Source organism: Electrona antarctica, assembly GCF_951216825.1.
Source record: "Electrona antarctica genome assembly, chromosome: 9".
Taxonomy (NCBI): Eukaryota; Metazoa; Chordata; class Actinopteri; order Myctophiformes; family Myctophidae; genus Electrona; species Electrona antarctica.
Window position 1 is genome coordinate 2786167 of NC_136790.1, and position 21097 is coordinate 2807263.

Below are 21097 nucleotides of genomic sequence, written 5' to 3' on the forward strand. Positions count from 1 at the left end.
TAAACTACAGACTGTAACTCCAACCTTACTAACCATTACCACCGAGTTGACCATATTGGTCTAAGACTGTCAAAGAACTGTATCATTCAATACTGAATGTATTGTTTATCTGTATTTACAGACATCTTTATAATACCTTTAATGTTTAATTTGATTTGAAAAAAATACTGTTTCAGAGAAAATGAATATAATGATCACTGTGTCTTTAATGCAAAGACAGATTCATGCTGTCATATTATTGTGACATGTATTACCTGATTGTTGCAGTTCAAGTTGAACTAGAAGTGCTTAATGTCAATGACATTTTACCATTATGCATTTAATATCCTAACTTATGCGAGATTGGTCTGTACATTATAGATCCTTTTTGTTTAAATAGAATACTTAACATACTTTTTCGTAGTGACACTGCCATTATTATGATGATTAGAAACAAATATATTTCTGAGAAATTGAAAAGAACGTATCACTGTCTTTAACGCAAAGACAGATAGCAGCATGTATGCTGTATTCAAGCTGTCATTATTATGACATTCATTACCTGATTGTTGCAGTTCAAGTTGAACTGGAATCCTAATTTCAATTACTTTTTTGCCATTATGCATTACATATTATCCTATACGGTTATGCAAGACTGGTCTTTATAATATTGATTATTTTTTTTAAAGGAATACTTAATTTACTGCTGCCACCTTTTGTAGTGACACTGACATTAAGGTGATGTGTATAATTATGTTCTTTTTTTTCACTTCATTTATCCCAAAAATATGATCTGTTTTAAGGTCTTATTTTTCTTATTTGCTCTTGTTACTAAATGCCACGTTCCTAGTTTACATGAAGTGTAATATTTACTCACAATATTGTTCAATTAGTATAATGTGATACTATGTATGTCTTTCATAAAGACAAGTTGTTATTGTAAACCCTCTACTCTATATTTGAGTACAAGTGTCTTGGAGAAATGTCCAAGTTATTGTTGTGATGCGTCATCACTTCTATCTGGCTTCACTTCAGGAATGTTCACCTGATATGAGATCATGAGACTCATGGAGTTTTATTGAATAAACCAGCCTCAACTGCTATCTTTCTTGTCATTTGCATTTTCTCTAGTCTCTATACCAGTGCCATAGAAACATAATAATGTTACATATCATTGCTGTGGGGAAGAACTCAATTTATGAGGTTTTAGATTTTATATATATTGTGCATAAATCCGTGCTATTGAACTATCTTTATGTCTGTGTGTTGGTTAAAAACGTATTGATCGAATGGAAAGTATTTAAAAACGCTTCAGACAAAACCTCTTAGCTCCAGTGGACCCTCAAACTGTCTGCTAAAACAACTAACTCCACCACCTCTCCCCCTCTCATGCAAGGACATTGTTTGTCTTTTCACATTATTTGTCTTAAGTTTTCATAAATTATGCCAATGGGAGATTTAATCATATGGAAGTCATTCAGAGTTTGTTAAATTATTCTGAACTATAGCCTATGCTATGAAATGGCAATCTGTGCAATTTCTTGCCTGAGGTAACTTTTCAAATGAAAACAGAAAGCACTATTTTACATAATATTGCTTGGAATGACTCCATGATTCCAGTTGTTCTTTTAGAAAACCAACTTGGATCACAAAGGTTTTGGCGCCATCTCTCCTAAACAATGACGTCACATTGTGATGTATAATAAGACACACTTCTATTGTCTCTCCATTGAAATCAGTCAATAGACATAGTGTGGGAAACCAGAGAAACCTCACTCACAGAGCCCCTGTGGGACAATAGATCCAGACCTCTACCCTGGGGGAGTCAGAGGGTGGGGGTGTCTGGACACCTATTGATCCATCCTGAACCAGCCTTATCATTTATAGTGATCTGTATTTTAACAAAATATGATCTACAAGGAATCAACCAATTATAATATAATTTCCATACACCCAGAATTAATTTGATGATTATTTGTATGTCTTGTATGTCTTAATCAACTGGAAAATGATATTTTGGAGGGGGTTCATTGGGAAGTGCTGTTGTTGGGATATATTAACATTTAACTAGGCACACTTCTATTGTTCAGCGAGACCTCTGTCAATGAACAGAGTGTGAGAAAGCTCTGGAGAGCAGAGTCCCAGTTCAATGTCTTTAGCATCCTACAACCCCACCAGCAGCTGACTATTCTCAGAGGGGAATTGGCACACTTCAGGAACGCTGTCAAACCCCCGTCCTCATGATTAATATGGAAACATTTATCAAGGAATTCAAGTGGAGTAGGTTTTTCATGCACACTACTGTATAAGTGTAATGTTACACCACAATTATTACACTAGCAGCAACTTATATGCATGTATGACGTAAGCCATGTTTCTTGCAATCCCCTTTGAGATCCTTTCCCTCCAGATGGCTTGTGATGTCGTACGTCAGTTTCTGTTCTGTCTCGACAACACAGAGCTAAAAAGCCGTCAGTCACTAAAGGTCCATTCAAAGTCCTTTTATAGTGCATTGACCACAGCACACAAGAGACTCAGTGTGGGAAACTCTGACCAACTCTCTACTCACATGACTTTCAGCCAACAGACACCTGTTTCATCTAACAATATACGTTTTAATGTGAAACAGACATTTTTGCCTTGGATAAAAGCGCTATATAAATGCACCATTTACCATTTATTTACCATTTTTAACTCAGCAATCGCGTCTTTTATTTCACATCAGGGATCGTTTGAATTTACTTTTGTCAGTATTAAAAGTAACACATCTAGACAACACTGTGCAAAGTACATTCTATGAAAAAATACTGTTGGTGTTGATCTGCATGTGATAGAAGCCATTAAAAATAAATTTGAAAATAAGAATCCGTAATAAAACATGTTTTTACCATTTAACAGAGCATACATTTGAATGTTATCGCATTGTTGAGGATGAGGAAAGCTGGAGGTCCAAACATTAATAGGCTACTTTACAGTCTTTTAACTTGTAAATGTATGCAGTACTACCTGCTTGCATTAATTGATTTATGTCTGTTTGTAAACATATACAGTAGGTATACAATGAGATAATCAACTGCAGGGAGAAATTAGCATTTAAGTAGTAGGCACATGCCTATTGTTCAGTGAGAGACATGTCAATGACCAAAGTGTGGGAATGCTCTGGAGAGCAGTGTCCCAGGTCCGTGCCTCAACCCCCTCCAGGTATACCTCCACGTAACATTAGTTAGTCTGTTAATGATACGCCTAGTGGAAGATATGTGCCAGCTGCAGAATGTGTATACTATAGGCTACAGTCTTAACTTTACACTGGTCAGTAAATTGTGTAGATCATTATTTTACCCAATGGATGATTGTTAACTGTCTCCCACGTGTGTGATGTAATGATGAGCGTGTGCTCAGTCAAAGTCATTGATCTCAACATCAGGCAGCAGATTTGCTCTCTTTACAGGGTCACCACTTTCCCAGATTCACACAAAGTCTCTCTCCAGTCGTCCACCTGTTCCCCTGAGATCTAACCATTGTCCCTCAGCAGTAAGAGCATTGAGCATGTGGCAGCACTAATTCATCATTGTCCTTCCTGGCTCTCTGATTGGCTAAGACTGTGAGAAAGTCCAACCAGACCCAGACCCACACATTCATATGTAGATTGGGGACTATAAATAGGAGGGATGAAGCCAGTAGAGATCAGATTCTCTCTACAGAGACCTCTACAGCACAGAGATCAGCCATGGCTCCTACAATCACTTCACCAATCACCTCTTCGAAGGAGCTCCTGACTCTGAACCACAAGGTAAATTGAAGACTCAACTGAACGGACACTAAAAATATTGTTCATAATTGGTTGTTAGTTTGTTACTTGTTCAAATGAATGTTCTTCAGAATTTGGTTATTAATTATTTCTTTCTTCTTTCTGCAGATAAGAAAACCATTGGTGGAGAAGGTACGCAGAGAGCGAATCAACAGCAGCATTGAGCAGCTCAAGTCTCTCCTGGGTCCAGAGATCCTCAAACAACAAGCTGACTCCAAGCTGGAGAAAGCAGACATCCTGGAGATGACAGTTTGCTTCCTGAGACGACAGCAGCCGTATCAACCTGTCAACTCAGCTCCTGTCAATCAGGGATACTCCAGGTGTGTCCAAGAGGTGGTGCACTTCCTGTCCAAGGATGAGGTGAAGATACAGTCCCAGAGAAGACTGCTGGACCACTTCCAGAACCTGCAGTCATCCTCTGACAAGAACATGATGGAGACTTGTTTGCCTCAGCTGAGGTCTCCAGTTCAGTCCAGCATCACCAAAGAGAAGAGTTCAGTCAACATCGCCCTCTGGAGGCCCTGGTAGTTAACTACAGACTGGAACTCCAACCTGATCAACTGAGTTGACCATATTGGTCCAATATTACTATAACAGAACTGAAAAATGACATTTTGGAAGAATTGTCATTAGGAACTACTTTTTAGTTTCATATTTAGAATGGAACGGTCTGCTGAAAACTGGACAATGTTTCTTTAATGCCAAACTCTGACAATACTTTGGCATGAACAAAATGTATGTTGCATGAATGACCGGATACATCAGAATAATCTGATTTTAATGTTTGCTCCAACAAGTCTATAGCTCTTGTTGGGACCTTTTTCACTACCAGGACATTTATGTTTTAACGTATTGATCAAATTGATCTAAAAACGTTACTGTCCTTCTTATTTTCCATTTTGGACTATAATAATATAATCTAAGTGATTAACTAAGACTGATCTGTTTTAAGATCAATATGTCTAATTTATCCTTTTGTTTTAAAGGAGGTGATTAAAACCATATCGTCACCATTTTCTAGTGACACTAATATTTTTCTATATTTGAAAAAACTAGAAAGATCAAATTGATCTAAAAACATGACTCTTTCTCATTGAAAAGGTTCCATTGTGGACTAGATATCATGCTTTAATCTGAATGATTAATTAAGAATGATCTGTTGTAAGATCAATATGTTAAACTACCATTTATGGGATACTTAAGCACCTACTGTCACTATTTTCCAGTGACACCAATGTTATATTTTTATATGATGAATCTTTCTTTATGGATTTTATTGATCAATATGATCGTTTGTCATCACTCTGTGATTAGCTAAACGTGATCTATTTTAAGATCCTATTTCTTAAATTTGCCTTTATACTAAGTGCGAAGTGTTATTGTGCTCTGAACCAACTACTGTGGAATGGAGAGGGTAATGTTTACCCAAATTACTATTTATTTCACAGAATGTCCTACATCTCTCATAGAGACTTACTCATTGAAAACCCTCTACTCAATTTGAGTACAGTGTATTGGAGAAATATCCAAGTTATTTGTGATGTGTCATCACTTCTATCTGCATTCAGTTGAGGAATGTACCTGATATGACTTGTTGAGTCTTTTTAATAAACAAATATCAACTACTACATATTTTTTGTTCATTGTATTTCTTCTCTGGAGAGCAGTTATGTATCATCATAGCATCACCAAAGAGTTTAGTCAACACCGCCCTCTGGAGGCCCTGGTATTAAACTACAGACTGGAACTCCAAACTCCTGACTGAGTTGACCATATTGTTGGTCCAAGATCAGTAGATCACTATAACAGAGCTTTACAATTCAAGAATGAGAGAATTGTTTTCTTTATTTTCTGTATTTGCAGAAGTTATTTTAATCAACCGTTAATTTGTTTTGTTTTAATTTGTTTTAATTTATATGTAAATCGTTGATCTGCTAAATTGAATTTTCCATGAAAAGAAAATGTGCACATGTGTCATGTTACCTGACAACATGTTGGCACGAACACCATGCATGTTGCATGATGAATCAACTGAGAATCAGAATAATCTGATTTGCTATAGGTTTACCGTTACCTGTAAACCTATAGCTTTCGCTAAGCTGTGATTTTTCACTGTTGTGACATTTCTGTTTTACTTGATTGTAGATCAAATTGATCTAAACAAAAGTACAGACCTTCTAATACATATAGATATACTATAATCTAAGTGATTAATTAAGACTGATCTGTTGTAAAATCAATACGTTTAATCTATCCTTTTGTTTAAAAGAGATAATTAAAATCATGTACTCAAGTCACAATTTTCTAGTGACGCTAATATTTTTATAATGATGTGATTATTATTTCTCTGTGAACATTATTGACCAAATTGGTTGTTCAATCACTCTGTGATTAGCAAAACATGATCTATTTTCAGATCTTATCTCTTATGTTTGCCTTTTTTCACTGAACCAACTACTGTGAAATGGGGAGTAATGTTTACCCACAATGCTGTTCATTTCAATACATTGTTTTCATACACATCTACATCCTATAGTCGACTCCATTTGAGTACAGTGTGTTGGAGAAATATACAAGTTATTGTTGTGATGTGTCATCTAAGTGGCAGCGGTGGCCGAACGGATTGCGGAGCGGTCTTGATACCGGAAGGTCGCCAGTTCGAATCAGCGGTCCGACACGTTAAAATTACCACCGCTGAAGTGCCCTTGAACAAGGCATTCACTACGATGAAATGTTCTATGAGCAGGGCCTGGCTGGAAACAAGTTCTTGAGCTTAGCCCAGATACCCTGGGTAAATATAGTAATCATTTCATTTTCCATGTTCCTTCCCTTGTGGAATTTATTTTATACTTGATGTGACTCATTGAGTCTTTTTCAATAAACAAACAAACATCCACTGCAATCTTTGTTGTTCTTCTCCTTTTGTTCTTGTTCATTCTGTGATAAAGGCCTCCAAATGATCTCCATGTTAAATAACAAAAATCTACTTTTCATTATTTCCTTTACATTTGTCAGTTTAATTTGTAAAATCAGTTACGCCAGTGAAGATGAAGATCATTGTTCATACAGAGGTTGGTAAATTATACTGACTTAGCTATGACATGGCAATATGCAGATTCAATTAAAACAGTTGCGTAATTTGTGTAGTTTTTTTTACAAAGACATGCTTTCCCTTAAATCCTCAAGATTCAAGTTGTGTAAACACCTACTCTGATCCTGAAATGTTGCCGCTACTGTTTCTCTCCTAAACCTAAACAATGACGTCACATTGTGTAACTAACGTGATGTATAAATAAGATTAAGACACACTTCTATTGTCTCTCCATTGAAATCAGTCAATAGACTTAAGTGCAGGAGGGGCGAGCTCCACTTGCGACCGCGACGGGTCGCTTCGACGGCTGTCTGAGTCGTCGCAACGAGTGCCCTTCGTCGCGGGTGCCTGACTCGTCCCGACGGGTCGCCACAGGTGCCCATCGTCTCGACGGGCGCCTGTTTTTGTCGGCGTTTCTGAGTCGTCGCGACGATTGCCCATCGTCTCGACGGGGGCCTGTTTTGTCGCGACGATTGCCCATCGTCTCGACGGGGGCCTGTTTTTGTCGGCGTTTCACCCGTGCGTCGGAGAACGGGCGCTCGTGCTCGCATCTGCCTCTCTCCCTCCTTCCCTCCATCCATCCTATGTGTGTGCTTCCCCCCCCCCCCCCACCCGACCGCCTCCCCCTGTGGGGTAGGGGGTCGGGTGGGGGTCCCTGCGGACCTTTGGGGGGGGGGGGGGGGGGGGGGGGGGTCCGGGTCCCCTTGGGAATCCCTTTACGCATGCCTTCATTTGTCCCCGTGAATTGCTTCCATTATTTTAATCCAATAACCATATGTTGCATCACATTTTATCGATTGATATAACTTCAATAACCTCCGGAAATAAGGATTTTTTTTGATTCGATTTGAACGTTTAATGGCCTATTGAAAAGACAAGTGTTCCTTTTTTTTTCTCCTTTTACGCACGAGAGAGAGAGAGAGAGAGAGAGAGAGAGGGGGGGGGGGGGGGGGGGAGAGAGAGAGCCCTCTATTAATTTCATAATTCCACAGGACCACAAACAAGTTTTTGCACCATTGTATAAAGTATACCACTATAGGCCTACCATACAAACTGTACAAACTGACACTCAATCCATAATTAAAAGAAAATGATCTGACCATGTCACGCGCCGGAGCGACGACCACCACCTGCAGTCTCTTTTTTTACATCCATATACCATTATATTTGTGCGTGATTCTTTATATTGTCTATAGCCTACCATTAAACTATATAAATCATTTTCCCAAGCTTACAAAACGGTGAACGCTGCTCTGCACCGCTACAGCAATGGCAAGCTGACTTACCGTATAAAATGCAGCTTGGCCATTTATTTATTTAAGTTCGGGACCAAGGCAGCAAGCTAGCCTATACTTGGCAATTATATTATAAAGCCTTTTCTTTTCTATTGAACAATTGCTCACTCACACCTTTGCAGAGGTAAAACATATATCCGATATTTTTTATCAGAGCTGCATTGATTCATGCGGGGAATAGATTAATATCATCTCACTGTCATCTGTCTGAATGCCATGTGGAGAATGGATTTGTTCTGATCATGGACACGTAGGCATAGGCCTATAGCTATTTAAATTTTCAACCATATACGGCGGGTAGCCTCCTCTTTGTCAGATCTAAGTGCAGGTTCATTTCATGATGTCGTCATATTAAAATGATTCACGGGACATTTGGCACCAAACTTGATTGATCTCATGATGAGATCAATGTAGTAGCCTACAGCCTAGCTATAAGTTCCCCATATTATAATTAATTAAGGTGCACTGGCTAAGGTGCACTGGCTTAAAACTATGACTGGCCGAATTGCACGCGCTGATGCAATAATGTGGACTTCTATATTTGTATAGGGCTAATTAGCCCTCGTGACTGCTGTCTGTCTGTCAGACCGGCATGTCTGTGAACCATAGAAATAATCTGTTCTGTCCGGGCCAGGCTCGCCGTTATATTCATTTTCCAATGTGAATTTCACCCAGATTGGACTGTCCACACACACACACCGACAGTGTGACTCAAAGGAGCTCCGTAACAAAACAATTTCAATAGGCCTACTGCAGGCATTACTACACTAAACAACGTTGGATTCGTACAGTGCAGAATGCAGATAAGTGTATGTTCTTATAATAATTGTGAGTTTGTTTTTTAACATGCAGCGCGAGTCCGCGAGAGCCGATCTACAAGCTCACAACGCGTTGCACTGCGAGTAGAAAGCTGTCAAGTGAGCAGCGCAATCGCGCATGCTAGAAATATCCTAATAAATAAATAAAAAGGTGTCGGGCTTGCAGGGGCAGTTTCTGTATGGGACTCTAGGCTAACCTGCCTCTAGAATGCTTGCATTTAGGCATACAAGTGATACTTGGCTTTTATATAAGCTATCATTTTTTTTATGTGCTGACCAATGTTGACACATGCCTACATATTTTATCTGAGGTTTGGGGACTTTTAATTGAGTCAGCATGAAGACTAAAGCCTTCTGAATAAATCTACGCAAGCAGTACACGACCCTCTGAGCTGGCGCAGCTTATAGCGGAGTTTCCGACCAAACAACGTCACCGTCAAGTTCACGTTCAACTTCATGAATTCCCACGTAATGTGGGAATCCACGTAAATGCCTGTCCGCTCACGTTACGTAACGTTATGAGCGTAAACGCCGTTGTGAATGAGGACCTATAGGCCTACATAGAAAGCAGTAAATTGAATGAAAGAATGAATGAATGAATGAATGCATTAATGAATGGATGAGTAATTTATTTAATGGTATGCAGATGGTTATTTAATTTAATTTAATATTTAATTATTAATTATTATTAATTATTTGTTTAATGGCCTATTGAAAAGACAAGTGTTCCTTTTTTTTTTCCTTTTACGCACGAGAGAGAGAGAGAGAGAGAGAGAGAGGGGGGGGGGGGAGAGAGAGAAAGAGAGAGCGCACGCACGCAGACGGAATGTGTTCACGCTCGTCCTTCTGGGGGGTCCCCGGGAGACCCCCCCAACGCAATAGATAACACAGAAATCACAATGCATTTACATTCAGCCGATCTACGAGCTCATATCTGCTTCTTTGCGAAAGCCGCGCATTGCGACGTATTCTGTCTGTCTGTCTGTCTGTCTGTCTGTCTGTCTGTCAGCGCACGCTGACAGACAGACATGTTTAAGTTTTCCATTGAACTATTCAGCACCGAAATAAATTACTCATCCATTCATTAATGCATTCATTCATTCATTCATTCTTTCATTCAATTTACTGCTTTCTATGTAGGCCTATAGGTCCTCATTCACAACGGCGTTTACGCTCATAACGTTACGTAACGTGAGCGGACAGGCATTTACGTGGATTCCCACATTACGTGGGAATTCATGAAGTTGAACGTGAACTTGACGGTGACGTTGTTTGGTCGGAAACTCCGCTATAAGCTGCGCCAGCTCAGAGGGTCGTGTACTGCTTGCGTAGATTTATTCAGAAGGCTTTAGTCTTCATGCTGACTCAATTAAAAGTCCCCAAACCTCAGATAAAATATGTAGGCATGTGTCAACATTGGTCAGCACATAAAAAAAATGATAGCTTATATAAAAGCCAAGTATCACTTGTATGCCTAAATGCAAGCATTCTAGAGGCAGGTTAGCCTAGAGTCCCATACAGAAACTGCCCCTGCAAGCCCGACACCTTTTTATTTATTTATTAGGATATTTCTAGCATGCGCGATTGCGCTGCTCACTTGACAGCTTTCTACTCGCAGTGCAACGCGTTGTGAGCTTGTAGATCGGCTCTCGCGGACTCGCGCTGCATGTTAAAAAACAAACTCACAATTATTATAAGAACATACACTTATCTGCATTCTGCACTGTACGAATCCAACGTTGTTTAGTGTAGTAATGCCTGCAGTAGGCCTATTGAAATTGTTTTGTTACGGAGCTCCTTTGAGTCACACTGTCGGTGTGTGTGTGTGGACAGTCCAATCTGGGTGAAATTCACATTGGAAAATGAATATAACGGCGAGCCTGGCCCGGACAGAACAGATTATTTCTATGGTTCACAGACATGCCGGTCTGACAGACAGACAGCAGTCACGAGGGCTAATTAGCCCTATACAAATATAGAAGTCCACATTATTGCATCAGCGCGTGCAATTCGGCCAGTCATAGTTTTAAGCCAGTGCACCTTAATTAATTATAATATGGGGAACTTATAGCTAGGCTGTAGGCTACTACATTGATCTCATCATGAGATCAATCAAGTTTGGTGCCAAATGTCCCGTGAATCATTTTAATATGACGACATCATGAAATGAACCTGCACTTAGATCTGACAAAGAGGAGGCTACCCGCCGTATATGGTTGAAAATTTAAATAGCTATAGGCCTATGCCTACGTGTCCATGATCAGAACAAATCCATTCTCCACATGGCATTCAGACAGATGACAGTGAGATGATATTAATCTATTCCCCGCATGAATCAATGCAGCTCTGATAAAAAATATCGGATATATGTTTTACCTCTGCAAAGGTGTGAGTGAGCAATTGTTCAATAGAAAAGAAAAGGCTTTATAATATAATTGCCAAGTATAGGCTAGCTTGCTGCCTTGGTCCCGAACTTAAATAAATAAATGGCCAAGCTGCATTTTATACGGTAAGTCAGCTTGCCATTGCTGTAGCGGTGCAGAGCAGCGTTCACCGTTTTGTAAGCTTGGGAAAATGATTTATATAGTTTAATGGTAGGCTATAGACAATATAAAGAATCACGCACAAATATCATGGTATATGGATGTAAAAAAAGAGACTGCAGGTGGTGGTCGTCGCTCCGGCGCGTGACATGGTCAGATCATTTTCTTTTAATTTCCTGTCCTTTGATGGATTGAGTGTCAGTTTGTACAGTTTGTATGGTAGGCCTATAGTGGTATACTTTATACAATGGTGCAAAAACTTGTTTGTGGTCCTGTGGAATTATGAAATTAATAGAGGGCTCTCTCTCTCCCCCCCCCCCCCCCCCCCCCTCTCTCTCTCTCTCTCTCTCTCTCTCTCTCTCGTGCGTAAAAGGAAAAAAAAAAGGAACACTTGTCTTTTCAATAGGCCATTAAACGTTCAAATCGAATCAAAAAAAATCCTTATTTCCGGAGGTTATTGAAGTTATATCAATCGATAAAATGTGATGCAACATATGGTTATTGGATTAAAATAATGGAAGCAATTCACGGGGACAAATGAAGGCATGCGTAAAGGGATTCCCAAGGGGACCCGGACCCCCCCCCCCCCCCCCCCAAAGGTCCGCAGGGACCCCCACCCGACCCCCTACCCCACAGGGGGAGGCGGTCGGGTGGGGGGGGGGGGGGGAAGCACACACATAGGATGGATGGAGGGAAGGAGGGAGAGAGGCAGATGCGAGCACGAGCGCCCGTTCTCCGACGCACGGGTGAAACGCCGACAAAAACAGGCCCCCGTCGAGACGATGGGCAATCGTCGCGACAAAACAGGCCCCCGTCGAGACGATGGGCAATCGTCGCGACGACTCAGAAACGCCGACAAAAACAGGCGCCCGTCGAGACGATGGGCACCTGTGGCGACCCGTCGGGACGAGTCAGGCACCCGCGACGAAGGGCACTCGTTGCGACGACTCAGACAGCCGTCGAAGCGACCCGTCGCGGTCGCAAGTGGAGCTCGCTGTCTCTCCTTAAGTGTGGGAAACCAGAGAAAGCTCACTCACAGAGCCCCTGTGGGACAATAGATCCAGACCTCTACCCTGGGGGAGTCACAGGGTGACTGATGGGGGTCTCTAGTGATTGATCCATATTGAATCAGCCCTATCATTTATAGTAGGATCTATATAAACAACATAAAATCCATAAGGAGCCAACACATTAGAATCTATTTCCATAAACCCACAATGCCACAAATGAACAATCTGTTAAAAAAACATTTGAATTACTTTTGGCCATCCAAAAATACTAATAGAATTTGGTGATTACTTAATCTGGGTCATCCATTACTGGCATATCTTAAAGTCCAATAATATATAATAAGCATGAAGATAAATATGTTTTTGTTTCATTCTGTTTACCAACAGTAGTATATGCTTTTGTTTGTTCCTAAACAACTGGCAGAGTTTTTTTTTATATGGATTTTATTGGGAACTGCTTAAATTAGCATTTAAGTAGGCATATGTCTATCGTTCAGTGAGAGCTCTGTCAATGAACAGAGTGTGGGAAAACCTCTCGGAGCAGAGTCCCAGTTCAATGTCTTTAGCATCCTCAACCCCACCAGCAGCTGACTATTCTCAGAGGGGAATTGGCACACTTCAGGAAGGAACTGTCTCAACCCCCATCCTCATTAATGAAACATTTATCAAGGAATTCAAGGGAAGTATATTTTTTGAGGGGCACTATAGCCCCTCCTATATTCAGCTAATAGTGTAGATTTTCATCCTACACAAACATTAAATTCCCATTGACAATGAATGGAGAATTTTAGGTCACAGTGTCTGAGCAAATAGGCATAGTGTCTATTTTACATCATGATGATGCACAATGATAAGAATGCCCCTCACTTCACACAGGTGTGACTTATTATGTTACAACATATAATTGATAAATTTTTACAATGTATTTAACACAAAATTACTATATCCGACTCACAAGAAAGGAGGGAGTGTATGTGAGCCAAACTTACTTGCTGCAATAACAAACTGAAAACTGAAATAATCGTAAATCACAAATTCAATTACAATGTGGTGATCAGTGGTGTGTGAGAGTACATGAATGCAGGGGCTAATGTGTACATGTCAGTGTAAAACAAAAGAAGGCAACGTGTAAGGCCGGCCTACACGTAACAGAAGCAAGCTTGATGAGGGTTGAAAGGACTGACACAATGACACTGACGTCTGGGCAGGCGGGCGGGAAAGGAACACTGGTTAATTATTGCCCTCAGTTAACTCAATGGAACCTCAGCCCTGCATCCAAGGAACTGCAAGACACAAAGAAAGCACATACTGTGGCCTGGGCCGTGGCTCAGCGGTCCAGGCACCTTGGCTGGTGATCCAGTCTGGCAGTGTGCCACGGGTTCGACTCCCGATCCCGACGGCCTTTACTGCATGTCTTCCCCCCATCTCTCTCCCCAGCCTCTCCCCTCCTGTCAGCCTACTGTCTGTCCCTCCATAAAAAATATAAAATAAAGCCACAAAAAAAAACATTTAGAAAGCACATACTGTAGGCAAAAAGCGATCGCAGTACAACTATGCATTGTCATATCTATGATATCTATATATAATGTTAATATAGCCTCCTATAGGCTATTCTCAGAGCCACCCCGTTGCCCAATGAGACCCTTTCCCTCCAGATGGTTTGTGAGGTCATCAGGTCACCTTAGCAACACTAAAAGGTCTAAAAGGTCCATTCAAAGTCATTTTATAGAGCAATGAATGACCACAGCACACACCACTCAGTGTGGGAAACTCTGACCAACTCTCTACTCACATGACTTCCAGCCAGCAGGCAGAAGAACCACCTGCTTCCACTGAACACCATACATGGTGTCATTTAACGGTTTTGAACTTTGACTTTAATGGCTAAGATTTGCTGGTCTCTGTGATAGAAGCTGTTATGTACCGAGAATCTAATTTAAGAAGCATGAATTTGAAAATATGGCTCATTCCTGACAAATTGAGAAAATATTCAGCAATTTACCAAGATTTACAGTATATTTCACATATTCAAACTCTTTTGACATCCAAGTCAGTATCACACGTGTGATGGTATGTTTTGACTGTATCATATTATGTATAGAGGGTAGGCGCGTGACATCAAGTTATGCAGGAACGCCTACTGAGTGGCAAAACAATACTTTCTGGCCTTGGCAGCCCATACATCAAAACAGAAAAGTCATATCTGATTTCATTAAACAACGTTAAACAATGTTAAAGTCACTTTGCCACTCGATTTGCCACTTCACTTCACTTTATGCATGCGCATACCCTCTATAGTAGAATTGTAGGATAAGTGCACTTTTGTCTTCAATGTTTGTGTTTACACAAACCCGGAAAGCTTCATAGGAGGGGCTAGCGCACCTCAAAAACTAAGCAAAGAAAACATCATCAGTAAATCGTTTTTAGAACGTTATCTGTCCCGGACCCCCACGTGTGTGATGTAATGATGAGCGTGTGCTCAAAGTCACTGATCTCAACACGAAGCAGCAGATCTATTCTCTTTACAGGGTCACCACTTTCCCAGATTCACACAAAGTCTCTCTCCAGTCGTCCACCTGTTCCCCTGAGATCTAACCATTGTCCCTCCGCAGTAAGAGCATTGAGCATGTGGCAGCACTCCTCATTGTCCTTCCTGGCTCTCTGATTGGCTAAGACTGTGAGAAAGTCCAACCAGACCCAGACCCACACATTCATATGGAGATGGGGGACTATAAATAGGAGAGATGAAGCCTTCAAGCCAGTAGAGATCAGATCCTCTCTATAGAGACCTCTACACACTACAGCACAGAGAGTCAGCCATGGCTCCTACAATTCACCAATCACTTCTTCTAAGGTGACACCTGACTCTGAACCACAAGGTAAATTGAAGACTCAACTGAACAGACGTGTAAATATGGTTATGGCTGTACTTTCAATTCATATGTTGTTCTTCAGAATGTGTTAATTAATGATGCCCTTCTTCTTTCTGCAGATAAGAAAACCATTGGTGGAGAAGTTGCGCAGAGAGCGAATCAACAGCAGCATTGAGCAGCTCAAGTCTCTCCTGGGTCCAGAGATCCTCAAACAACAAGCTGACTCCAAGCTGGAGAAAGCAGACATCCTGGAGATGACAGTTTGCTTCCTGAGACGACAGCAGCAGTATAAACCTGTCAACTCAGCTCCTGTCAATCAGGGATACTCCAGGTGTGTCCAAGAGGTGGTGCACTTCCTGTCCAAGGATGAGGGGAAGATACAGTCCCAGAGAAGACTGCTGGACCACTTCCAGAACCTGCAGTCATCCTCTGACAAGAACATGAAAGAGACATGTTTACCTCAGCTGAGGTCTCCAGTTCAGTCCAGCATCACCAAAGAGAAGAGTTGAGTCAACATTGCCCTCTGGAGGCCCTGGTAGTTAACTACAGACTGGAACTCCAACCTGACCAGTTGAGTTGACCATATTGGTCCGATCGAGTTTAATATAACAGAACTGAAAAATGTAATATTTGAATAATTGTTTTATTTTTTATTTATTTGAAAAGATTTTCATGAACATGTAGTTCATGGCCAATGTTCTTTCGTGCTAAACTCTGACAATACTTTGGCATGAACAGAACACCATGCATGTTGCATGAATAACCTGATACATCAGAATTATCTGATATTAATGTTAGCTCCAAGCCTAGCTTGTCGTTGTGACTTATTTCAATGCTGGAATATATAAACTTTACTGTCCTTATGGACATTTTTCCATTGTGGATTAATTAAGACTGATCTGTAGATCAATATGTCTAATCTATATTTACTACTATACTATCACCATAATAGTGAAGTGACACTAATATTTTTCTGTATTAGTATTATATTTTTTTAAGATCAAATTGATCTAAAAACATGACGATGTCTCCTTGAAAATGTTCCATTGTGGACTAGATGCTTTAATCTGAATGATTAATTAAGAATGATCTGTTGTAGGATCAATATTTTAAACTATAAGCACCCTATACTGTCACTATTTTCTAGTGATTCCATATGATTAATCTTTCCATATGGATGTTATTGATCAATATGATTGTTAAACGTTTTGTCATCACTCTGTGATTAGCTAAACCTGATCTGTTTCAAGATCTTATTTTGTTTATTTGCAAATTATTATGCTTATCTGACTTATCTGAAGACAATGTCTTCATGTCTCTCATATGATTGATTGATGATATATATGATCTGTTGTGATATCAATGGGATACTTATACGCACCATACTGTCACTATTTTACAGTGACACTAATGTTCTTTATGATGAATCTTTCCTTACGGATGTTATTGATCAGTTTAAATCACTCTGTGATTAGTTCATCTTGATCTATATTAAGATCTTATGTCTTCAGTTTACCTTTATTACTAAGTGCAAAGTGTTATAATGCTCAACAATAATGGAATCTTATGATTAGACTGATCTGTTCAATATGTCTATTTTATCCCTTTGTTTTAACAGGGGTGATTAAAATCATACTGTCACCATTTTCCAGTGACACTAATATTTCCATAATGATGTAAATCCTATGAATGTCATATTGACCGAACAGGTTGTTTAACTTTTTGTCATCATACTGTGATTAGCAAAACCTAATCAATTTTAAGATCTTATTTCTTTCATTTGTCTTTTTTGGTTTTTCTTTGTTTTGTTTTACTAAGTGCAAAGTATTATGGTTCTGACTCTGAACCAACTACTGTGAAATGGAAAGTATATGTTTACCCACAATGCTGTTCATTTAACACAATGTCTTATGTCTCTCATAGAGACGAGTTGTTGTAAATCCTCTACTCTTTTTGAGTACAATGTCTTGGAGACATATCCAAGTTATTGTTGTGATGTGTCATCACTTCTATCTGGCTTCAGGAGAGGAATTTGATCCACCTGATGTGACTCATTGAGTCTTTTCAATAAACAAACAAACTGACATCTTTTTAGTCTTTGTCTTTTGTCTCTAGTAACTTCATGTCGATGTTACAATAGCAATGATCAACATTATTGGTCTTTTCATAAATTAGGCCAATGAAGATTTAATTACACTGAGCTCCTTCAGAGTTTATTAAATTATTCAGACCTATAGGATATGAAATGGCAATCTGTGCAATTGCTTTCCTGAGGTAACTTTTCAAATGAAAACAGCTTAAACTCGTTCCATGCAGCACTAATTTACAAAGTCATGGTTTGTCTTGCATAATATTGCATAATGTCATTATTTTGGAATGACAACTAACTTAGATCCCAAAAGTTTGTCGCTTATATGTCGCTCCTCTCCTAAACAATGACGTCACATTGTGTAACTAATGTGATGTAAAATAAGACACACTTCTATTGTCTCTCCATTGAAATCAGTCAATAGACATAGTGTGGGAAACCAGAGAAAGCTCACTCACAGAGCCCCTGTGGGACAATAGATCCAGACCTCTACCCTGGGGGAGTCAGAGGTTGATGGGGCTGTATATGGACACCTATTGATCCATTCTGAACCAGCCCTATAATTTATAGTATTTATATATTTTTAACCAAATATAATCAACAAGGAATCAACAAATTATAATATATTTCCATAAACCCAGAATCAATTTGATGATTATTATATGTATGTATGCGTCATCCATTACTGTCCTACAGTATATCCTAAAGAGCAAACACATTTTATATCATAAGCTTGAAGATAACGGTTTAGGAGAGAATTCATTTGGAACTACTATAGGATATATTAACGTTTAACTAGGCACACGTATATTGTTCAGTGAGAGCTCTGTGAATGAACAGAGTGTGGGAAAGCTCTGGAGAGCAGATTCACAGTTTAATGTCTTTAGCATCCTACAACCCCACCAGCAGCTGACCATTCTCAGAGGGGAATTGGCACACTTCAGGAAGCAGTCTCAAACCTAGCTCCACCCTCATGTTTAATATTGAAATATCCAAGTGGACGCACAATACAAATGCATGTTACACTGAATATTACACTAACAAGTTATTATTTGTTAATGTATGACTTTAGCCATGCGTCTTGCAATCCTCATAGTCATCCATTGAGATCCTTTCCCTCCAGATGGCTTATGACGTCAGGTTCTGTTCGGTCTCAACAACACAGAGCTAAAAAGCCGCCAGTTACGTCTATTCAAAGTCCTGTAGTCCACCGACCAAAGCAGACAGCACACCAGAGACTTAATAATAATAATGAATTGCATTTTTATAGCGCCTTTCCAAGTGCTCAAAGCGCTTTACAATGGTTCACGCCGGGACAACGCTCCACACGTCCCAAACTCTTCTCCCTTCTGGCTCCAAAACTATGGAATGCACTTCCCATCACAGTCAGAACTGCAGCCTCACTCCCAATCTTCCGCCGTAGTCTGAAAACCCACCTCTTCAGACTCCACCATGGCCCGTAGCACATGCCCTAGCCCCTTAGATAGCACATTATGTAGACTTAGATAGTATTTTAAACAGACTTATAGCTTGTTACGTAGACAGCTCTAGAATTGCACTTTATGTAGTCATAGCACTTTATAGTACACATGTATAATATATTATATAGTATAGTATGTATAGTTAACATAGATACTCCACTGTTACGTTCTTAGTTTACGCATGATTCATGATAACTACTTTTTATATATGTGATGTATGCCATGCTTTTGTTATTGCTTAATGTAAGTCGCTCTGGATTAAGAGCGTCTGCTAAATGCCTAAATTGTAAATTGTTCATTCATTCATACATTGGGAGGTGAAGCGGCGAACAGTCAACGCCAGCGTCCTCACTTCTCACATCCACACACCAATGGTGGCAAGCTCACACCGACCAACTCATTGGAGGCAATGTAGGGTTCATTGCCCAAGGACACATCGATATGTGGACAGGAGGAGCCGGGATTCGAACCACCGACCCAGGGATCATTGGACGACCTGCTCTACCTCCTGAGCCACAGCCGCCCAACTTTAGTGTATGAAACTCTGACCAACAGGAGAAAACACCTGTTTCATCTGAACACCACAATACATCTTTCAAAGATGATCTTGTATTAAAAGGTAAAACTGTGCAAAGTATACATTCAATGAAAAATTACTTGTGTTTGTCTCTGTGATATATGACATATAAAAAAAGTTCGTAAAACACAAAATTACATTTTTTTTACCCATATAACAGAGCATACATTTGAAAATATGACTTGAAGTTATCCGTTTCTTCTTCACCGACAAGGATCACAATTGAACAATAATATTGTTGAATTGAAAATAATTACTGAATATATTATATTCAGTAATTATTTTTTCAATGATTTATATTGCACAAGATTAAATTCTTCTGTATAGTAGCTTATTTGTATACATGTGTATGACATGTGTGATAGATATAGCTGGTGTTCTGTTCATTGATCTGTTTATTTTACAGGGGGTCACAACACAACTATGAGAGTTGGCTATATTTATATTAATATATGATCATGTTCTTGCATTGTTGAAGAAAGCTGTCCGTCCAACGACCATTAAGACTTTATTCACTAGTAAGAAACCACACCACTGTTCAAGATTAGGAGTATTTATTTGCACAAGTGAGATGTGGGTGTAATGATGAGGAGCCCGGGGAGGGCGAGAATCAGGGTGGGGGTGTAGTCTCGGGAGCGTGACGACCGACCTGCTCTGCCCGGGACTCCGGGAGCGGTCGGTCGCCTCTGCTCGGACGCTGCTTGGCTGTGCGGCCGTGGGGACGCAGGTGAACTTGACGAGGAGATAGGGGATGGGAGTGATTAGGTTGAGCAGTGGGTGGTATCTACTCCTGAATCTACGTTGAACACAACTACATTAATCTGTTTACTTGTAAATGTATGCACTTACCAGCTTGCATTGATTGTCTGTTTGCAAACAACATCTTAGGTATACAACGAGATCATTAACAGAATCTGCTTTGCAGGGAGGAATTAGCATTTAAGTAGTATCTCTCTCTATCATCTCTACTAGTAGTAGGCACATGCCTATTGTTCAGTGAGAGACATGACAATGACCAAAGTGTGGGAATGCTCTGGAGAGCAGTGTCCCAGGTCCGTACCTCAACCTCCTCCAGGGGAACTGGCACCCGTCTCATAATGTACCTATACCTCCACGTTCACGTTTCATAGAACATAACATTTGGAAATATATCCCAAAAAAAAAAAAATTATAAAGTTTAAGAAAGCATGTTTCAGAAAATATGAAAAGAAGTCACCAGTTTCTTACTCACTAACAGGATCACAAATCATCAATATATCCAGTATTCTTTTTGCATTATTTGTGCATGTGAATGTGTACACACTGTGTTATACTTTACAGTAAATTGTGTAGATCATTCTGTTACCTTGTGAACATGTGTGATGTAATGATGAGCGTGTGCTCAGTCAGTCACTGATCTCAACATCAGGCAGCAGATCTGCTCTCTTTACAGGGTCACCACTTTCCCAGATTCACACAAAGTCTCTCTCCAGGCGTCCACCTGTTCCCCTGAGATCTAACCATTGTCCCTCAGCAGTAAAATAACTGAGCATG

The 21097-nt window shown here is 40.0% G+C and overlaps 2 pseudogenes across 2 annotated transcripts; both read left to right on the forward strand.

The window, feature by feature from the left end:
• The first annotated feature begins 3647 nt into the window (after nucleotides 1-3647).
• LOC306928976 (transcription factor HES-5-like) lies at nucleotides 3648-4315 on the forward strand (annotated as a pseudogene). Its single transcript has 2 exons — nucleotides 3648-3769; nucleotides 3896-4315. The product of its transcript is annotated as a transcription factor HES-5-like (transcript).
• An 11087-nt stretch (nucleotides 4316-15402) lies between these two features.
• Nucleotides 15403-15956, forward strand: LOC306929276 (transcription factor HES-5-like; annotated as a pseudogene). The gene is made up of 2 exons: nucleotides 15403-15423; nucleotides 15537-15956. The product of its transcript is annotated as a transcription factor HES-5-like (transcript).
• Nucleotides 15957-21097: the final 5141 nt, after the last annotated feature.